The sequence below is a fragment of the Tachyglossus aculeatus genome, chromosome 3, assembly GCF_015852505.1.
Source record: "Tachyglossus aculeatus isolate mTacAcu1 chromosome 3, mTacAcu1.pri, whole genome shotgun sequence".
NCBI classification, from domain to species: Eukaryota; Metazoa; Chordata; class Mammalia; order Monotremata; family Tachyglossidae; genus Tachyglossus; species Tachyglossus aculeatus.
The window spans coordinates 107,792,761-107,801,545 of record NC_052068.1 but is presented as its reverse complement, the minus strand read 5'-3'; positions in this window follow the sequence as shown (position 1 = coordinate 107,801,545).

The window sequence follows — 8,785 nt, the reverse complement described above, 5'->3', positions numbered from 1 at the left end:
TGGGGCTGCCCCTCGGGGTTCTGCGGGGGCACCTCCCATTCCCGCGGAGAAGAGGGCGGTTCCGGTTGTGGTAAGGGATCGGGATCCTCGTTCTCCTCCCTAGAGGAATTCTTCCCACCCAGCTCTGAGTACATCACCCACTTGATCTCCTGCTCAGTTACAGGAAGTTTCCTCCGCTCTTCTAACTCCTTAACCACCAGGGGTGCCAATTTCTGCTCTAAAAGGATCACCTGTTGCATTTTTACCTCTGCCGCTGTCTGCAATAGGAGGCATTTCGTGTCACGTTCCTTTAGTTTTGCCTCTAGGGCGTCTCTTTCCTGACGCCACCGCCGACGGTCCCGGGCGGCGGCCTGCAGCGCCGTTGCTAGGAGACCGAGGAGGGCGGCCCTTCCATTCCTTTTCCTGATTTGGGTAGCCTCCCGCCGCCAATCACAAAATTCCCTGACCAGATTGTCCAGATCCTCCCAGTGCTCCTCCACCCAGCGGCTGCCCCATCTCGGGGTTTTCCATCCCTGATCCGCAAGGAATTCCAACAGCCCTCTCGGCTCTCTGTCACCTATCGCCGATCCCACCCGTCGTCAGGGGTGGGTTCGTTCAGTAATAGGCAAGGCGCGAGAGAGAGAGAGAGAGAGAGAGAGAGAGAGAGAGGGGGGGGGGGATACCGGGGACGGAAAGCTTGAGCTTTATAGAAAATTTATTCCGCGAGGAGAATTGAATTATTTAGTTGTTTAGGCGCAATGGATTGAGCTTCCCTTTCGGGAGGAATGTAATCAAGAGAAGCAGCGTGGCTCAGTGGAAAGAGCATGGGTTTTGGAGTCAGAGGTCTTGGGTTCAAATCCCGACTCTGGCAATTGTCAGCTGTGTGACTTCGGGCAAGTCACAACTTCTCTGTGCTTCAGTTACCTCATCTGTAAAATGGGGATTAAGACTGTGAGTCCCCCGTGGGACAACCTTATAACCTTGTAACTTCCCCAGCGCTTGGAACAGTGCTTTCCACATAGTAAGTGCTAAATAAATGCTATTATTATTATTATTATTATTATTATTATTAATTAGCAGTATTTGAGCTTCCCTAACGGGAGGAACACAATCATATGTTAATCGCACTTGGGTGAGGTGGCTAGCTCTCACCCATGTGCACTTCCCACTCGGGACGAAACCACTTACTTTCCCACACGGGAAGATGCCATTCCTTTACCCGCACATGTGGTGGGCGGCTAGCTCTCACTATGTGCTCTCCCGACATGGGAGGAATCCACTCATGATTCCCATCAGCAGCGGGGCACCCTGCTCACCCGTCCCGCGGCTCTTGCCTCCGTGTGTTGGTTCTGGTTGCAGAGAGGGCATCTGGCCTTCTGGGCAGAGAAAGACACATGGGCTGCTGCTGCTGCAGCGGCTGCTCCTCCTGCAGCTGCCTGTCTTGGTGTTCTGGCCCCGAAGGTCAGAGTCGACAGGTATTTATCACCTGCGCTCATAGGCCATTCCACCTTCCGGGCTCAGTCTACCCAATCTCTGCACTCCCCCCTCCTCCGTACATAATTTGATTGGCACGGGGGCGAGGGACACCTTCTGTATTCCTGGATTGGGTTGTCAATCTAGCAGATTTGGTTGTGGGGATCGGTATCCCACTCTCACTTCCAAGTTCTGCCTGCTGGTTCAGGTGGTCACGGGATAGCCTTTGACCATGAGATGGCCAGTACCCCAGAGTCACCTTGGAATAGCATGTTACTCCCCTCCTCAAAAATCTCCAATGGCTGCCTGTCAACCTACGCATCAAAACAAAAACTCCTCTTGTCTTCAAGGCTCTCCATCACCTTGCCCCCTCCTACCTCACCTGCCTTCTCTCCTTCTACAGCCCAGCATCCAAACCCTCCACTCCTCTGCCACTAACCTCTTCTACCACTAACCTCCTCACTGTACCTCCTTCTCACCTGTCCCGCCGTTGACCCCGACCCACATCCTCCCCCTGGCCTGGAATGCCCTCCCTCTGCACATCTGCTAAGCTAGCTCCCTACCTCCCTTCAAAGCCCTACTGAGAGTTCACCTCCTCCAGGAGGCCTTCCCAGACTGAGCCTCCTTTTCTACTCCTCCTCCCCATACCCCATGCCCTACCTCCTTCCCAACCCAACAGTACCCGTATATATATTTGTACAGATTTATTACTCTATTTATTTTACTTGTACATATTTACTATTCTATTTATTTTGTTAATGATGAGTATTTAGCTTTAATTCTATTTGTTCTGACGACCTGACATCTGCCCACATGTTTTGTTTTGTTGTCTGTCTCCCCCTTCCAGACTGTGAGCCTGTTGTTGGGTAGGGACCCTCTCTATATTTTGCCAACTTGTACTTCCCAAGCGCTTAGTACAGTCCTGTGCACACGGTAAGCACTCAATAAATATGATTGAATGAATTAATGAATGACCGTAGCGAAGGAGAGAGATGAGGGCTGGAGATTTGGATTTGAGAATCATTCGCAAAGAGAGGGTAGCTGAAGCATGGAAGGGGATGAGTTCTCCAAGGGAGTAGTTGTAGATGGAAAGCAGACGAGGATGCAGAAATGAATATTAAATGACTCCCACAGTTAGGTGGTGGGAGGCAGGGGAGGAACTTATGAGAAGCAGCGTGGCTCAATGGAAAGATTGCGGGCTTTGGAGTCAGAAGTCAGGGGTTCAAATCCCTGCTCCGCCAACTGTCAGCTGTGTGAATTTGGGCAAGTCACTTAACTTCTCTGTGCTTCACTGACCTCATCTGTAAAATGGGGATTAAGACAGTGAGCCCCCCGTGGGACAACCTGATCGCCTTGTAACCTCCCCAGCGGTTAGAACAGTGCTTTACACATAGTAAACGCTTAATAAATGCCATCATCATCATCATCATCATCATCATCATCATCATCATCATCATGGAAGGGACTGAGAATGAAAGGTCAGAGAAATAGGAGGTGAACAAGGAGAGGACAGTATCAGTGAAGCCAAGTTTGGCTACTGTTTCTAAGGGTGTGACAATACAATAAGGCCCCCAATCATGTTTTCTGTTCCTTTTTTGAGTTGTTTTTATTATGGTATTTGTTAATCGCTTAATCTGTGCAAAGCACTATGTTAAGCACTGGGGTAGATAAAACCTATTTCCTATAAATTGACGTTTTACCGTGGCAGGAGAGTTTGCGTACGACAATAAGCTATGCCACTATGCTATGCCATTGAGAGATACTCTCTCATCAGAGTTACCCATAATGGCAAGGTCTAAGCCATAGCGTCAGAGTTGATTCACCTGTGCTGGGCAGGAAGACGATATATGTACATATATATACCTGTATATATGTATATATGTTTGTATGTATTGATTACTCTATTTATTTATTTATTTTACTTGTACATATCTATTCTATTTATTTTATTTTGTTAATATGTTTTGTTTTGTTGTCTCCCACTTCTAGACTGTGAGCCCACTGTTGGGTAGGGACCGTCTCTATATGTTGCCAGCTTGTACTTCCCAAGCGCTTAGTACAGTGTTCTGCACAGAGTAAGTGCTCAATAAATACGATTGATTGATTGATTGATTGATGGGAAAGAGTCAAAGGCGGGTGATCGAGTGATCAAAATATTGATCGAAGACACTGGCAGAGACTTAAGCTTTTACTTCAGGGAAAAAGGCAATGATAAACCACTTCTGTATTTTTTACCAAGAAAACTCCATGGATGTATAGCCCAGAATACCTGGCAGACGATAGGACGTTTCTGGAAAAAATGTGTCCATGGATTCCCTATGAATTGGAAATGATTCAACGTCATTTGAAGAAGATATAATGATAATAATAATAGTAATGATAGTTAATAATAAATATGGTATTTGTTAAGTGCTTGCTATTTGCCAAACTCTGTTCTTAGTGCTGGGGTAAGTACAAGCTAATCAGGTGGGACACAGTCCTTGTCCCCCATGGGGCTCACAATCTTATTCCCCATTTTCAGATGAGGTAACTGAGGTCCAGATAAGTGACGTGACTTGACCCAGGTCACACAGCAGACAAGTGGTGTAACCAGGATTAGAACCCATGACCTTCTGAATCCCAGGCCTGTGCTCTAACCACTAAGCCACCGTGCCCCTCAGGATATTCAGATACAAGATATCCAGGCTGGACACAGCCCCTGTCCCACAGGGTGCAAAGTAGGAGGGAAGGCTAATTCATTTAACCCCCAAAAATGAGAATTTTCCCCCACAAATTTCTTTTTAAAAGCACTTTCCCTTTACAGACGTAGCCTAGAATTGAGTGGAAACTTTTTCATGGTTTTTGATCAAGCAACTAATCAATAGTGTTTACTGAGCAAAGATTGTATGCACAACAGTGCAGTAAGCACTTGGGAGATCCAAAAGATGTAAAATCCACTTTTGGCTTTTGGGTCCTTACAGTCTGTTGGAAGACAGAAAGAAAAATAATTAGATAAGAAGAAAAGAGATTGGAAAGGTGAATAAGTGAGTGCTGAAGCAGGAGGATGTGACACAGACACAGTAAGCGCTCAATAAACACGATTGATTGATTGATTGATTGAGAGTGAAGTGCTGAGGTAGTGCTTGGAAGAAAATGATTCTGGGGAGAAGAAAATAAATCAGGAAAGTCTTACTGGAGGGGGTGGGATGTCAAAGGAGATTGGAAGATGGGAAGATCTGTGGTCCAGCACATTTTAAAGGAGAGGAAATGCCAAGCAGTCTTGAGAAAGGGACTGGAGGCAGGATTGGTAAGAGCAAGTGCCAGTGGGAGAAGTTTCTTTGAAGGAATAAGCACACTGTGGGCAGGAACTGGGTCTGTTTATTGTAGTGTACTCTCCCCACAACTTATTTCAGTGCTCTACACACAATAAGCACTCAATAAATATGACTGAGTACTTACTCACCCTAGCCCCACAACACTTAGGTACATATCCTTTAAACTCCATTATTTCCCCATCTGTAATTTATTTTAATATCAGTCTCCCTATGTAGTACAGTGTTCTGCACATAGCTAAGTGCTCAGTATATATTGTTGATTGATTGAAGACTGCAGAAAAACAAAACGTTAAGGCAAATAAGTTAGAGGAGCAAGCTGATGGAAAAACCTGATTCCACCTTTCATCATCATCATCATCATCATCATTTTTCCTCTCCTCATTCATTCATTCAATCGTATTTATTGAGTGCTTACTGTGCGCAGCCTCCGCCCCATCCCCCCCGCCCTACCTCCTTCCCCTCCCCACAGCACCTGTATATATGCTTGTACAGATTTATTACTCTATTTATTTTACTTGTACATATTTACTATTCTATTTATTTTGTTAATGATGTGTATTTAGCTTTACCTCTATTTATCCTGATGACTTTACACCTGTCCACATGTTCTGTTTTGTTGTTTGTCTCCTCCTTCTAGACTGTGAGCCCGTTGCTGGGTAGGGACCATCTCTATATGTTGCCACCTGTACTTCCCAAGCGCTTAGTACAGTGGTCTGTACACAGTAAGCACTCAATAAATACGATTGAATGAATGAATCATCATCATCATCAGTGGTATTTATTGAAGGCTTACTCTGTAAAGAACACCCTAGTAAACACTTGGGAAAGTACACAACAACAGAATTGGCAGACATGTTCCCTGCCCACAATAAGCTTACAGTCTACGGGGGAGACAGACAATAATATACATAAATAGTTTATAATATATTATTGAAAGATATGTACATAAATGCTACAGGGTTTAGGGTAGGGCAGATATTAGTTGTCCAAATATTACATCATCATCAATTGTATTTATTGAACGCTTACTCTGTGCAGAGCACTGTACTAAGCGCTTTGAAAGTACAAGCTGGCAACATATAGAGACAGTCCCTACCCAACAGTGGACAGATCCAAGTGTATAGGTGATGCAGAAGCAGACAAGAAGCAGCATGGCATAGTGGGTGGAGTACAGTCCTGAGAGTCGGAGGGTCATGTTTTCTAATCCCGGCTCTGCCACTTATCTGCTGTGTGACCTTGAAAAGTCACTTAACTTCTCTGTGCCTCAGTTATCTCATCTGTAAAACGGGGGTTGAGACTGTGAGCCCCACTTGGGACAGAGACTATGTCCAAACCGATTGGCTTGTATCCACTCCAGCACTAGAACAGTGCCTGGTACATAGTAAGTGCTTAACAAATAACATAATAATAATAATAGAAGGGAGAGGGAGCTGAAGAAAAGAGCGCTTATTTGGGGAAGCCCTCTTGAAGGTGATGTGACCTTAATAATGCTTTGTAGGCTGGGAGAGTGGTGGCCTGGTGAATATGGAGGGGGAGGGACTTCTCTTGCCTAGAGGCTCAGCCACTTGTCAGCTGTGTGACTTTGGGCAAGTCACTGAACTTCTCTGTGTCTCATTTCCCTCATCTGTAAAATGGGGAAGAAGACTCTGAGCCCCAGGTGGGACAACCTGATCACTTTGTAACCTCCCCAGCTCTTAGAACAGTGCTTTGCACATAGTAAGCACTTAATAAATGCCATAATAAAAATAGTAATAATAATTGTGGTATTTGTTAAGTGCTTACTACATGCCAGGCACTGGAAGGAATGGATGAGCCAATTCAGAGCTTTAAAGCCAATGTTAAGGAGTTCCTATTTGATGCCGAGGTGGATGGATAACCATTAGAAGTCTTGAGGAGTGGAGAGACATGGACTAGACTTTTTTTTAGAAAAGTGATCCATGAAGCTTCCATCAGGAGGAAAAATCAGATTTTCTTTCAAAACTATGAACAAAAACATAGGCATGGAGCATAGAAATGCCCAAAGAAATTCTCAAACAATAAAATAGTTTGCAAGTATGTTGAGAATTAAGGCTACTTCACTTTGATGAAACCTAACACAATGTCTAGGGCACGAATGGTATTTATTAGCATGTACTGCAATTTCTATCTCTATTTTTTTCCCACCGTGCTAGACCAAAGTGGCCTTAACAGCTCTCTATAAGGAGAAACTACTACTCCCTAATGAAATCTGGAGAAACCCGTGCAGTGAAAGAAAAGTCTATGAAACCTGACTGCATCACCACTTAAAAATTCACAGGAATTGGATTCCACTAGACAGGTAATAATCAGCTTAGGCTTTGAGCTTGTGAGAATGCTGATCAAAATGATTCTCTAAAATAAACAATACACCAACTTCAGACATGAGGGGCATTTTGGAGCTGGATTTCTATTCTCAGGAACTACTGATTCCTGATGAAAACTTCTAGTGCAATTAGAGCTCAAACAGAATGGGTAAAATCAAATCCAAACAAATAAAAAATGATCCCTGTTTTGTATTATTCACACTGGGTGTGCCCTGAAAACTAAATCGAGTAACATTAATGCAGTACTTTACTTGGACTTTTCCCCACAGTGCCACCAACCCCAACCATAGCCCCTGAACTCACCATGGGACAGAGATATATAGTATCCAGGAGAAGCCATGTGCCCTAGTGGAAAGAACACAGGCCCTGGAGTCAGAAGGACCTGGGTTCTATTCCTGGCTCTGCCACCTGTCTGCTGTGTGACCTTGGGAAATGCACTTTACTTCTGCCTGCCTTAGTTACTTCATTTGTAAAATGAGGATTAAGACTGTGAGCCCCATATGGAACAAGGACTATGTCCAACCGGATTAGAACAGTGCTTTGCACATAGTAAGTGCTTAATAAATACCATTATTATTATTATTATTAGCTTCTGTCTACCCCAGAACTTTATACAGTGCCTGGACCATAATAAGAGCCTATCAGACACCATAAAAATTTATACATATAAGGAGAGAGAGAGACAGAGAGAGAGAGAGAGAGAGAGAGAGAGAGAGAGAGAGAGAGAGAGAGAGAGAGAGAGTATACTATACTATATAAACACAAACTCCCATCAGTTGGAGTTATGGCCCTATACCTGTTGTAACTCTATAATAATAATAATAATAATAGATTTATTAAGTGCTTACTATGTGCAAAGCACTGTTCTAAGCGCTGGGGAGGTTGTCCCAGGTGGGGCTAACAGTCTTAATCCTCCTTTTACAGATGAGGTAATTTAGGCCCAGAGAAGTGAAGTGACTCACCCAAAGTCACACAGCTGACAATTGGCAGAGTCAGGATTTGAACCCATGACCTCTGACTACAAAACCCGTACTCTTTCCACTGAGCCACGCTGCTTCTCTATCCTCTCTCTTCTCCCACTACAACCCAATTAACACTATGCATTTTTTCCAAGATTATGGGACCACACCTGGGACTCTCCCGTATTTAACATGTTGCTCACACTCTTTTTTCTGCGTGGAACTCCATCTCCATTTAAATAATGATAAGAATAATTATGGTACTTATTAAGTGCTTGCTATGTGTCAAGCACTGTTCTAAGCACTAGGGTAGAAACAAATTAAGCAGGTTGGACACAGCCCCTATCCATATGGGGATCACACTTTTTTAATCCCCATTTTACAATAAGGTAAATGAGGCCCAGAGAAGTGAAGTGACTTCTCCAAGGTCATACAGCAGACATGTGGCGGGGCTAGGATTAAAACACATGCCCTTCTGACCCCGAGGCCCACGCTCCATCCACTAAGCCAAGTTTCATCTCTGCTTCTGACGAACCATATACCTTTCCATCCTCCAAGTTATCTTATTAAGTCACCTCTGAGAAGCATTCCAAGATGAACGCCTACCTGCCAGGCATTATTTCTTTGGTCATCATATCGACCACTAGGGTTCTCAGGTATAAACTGTTTATTGTTGTCTCTTTCCCCCATTCTCGATCAGTGGTATTTGTTGAACACT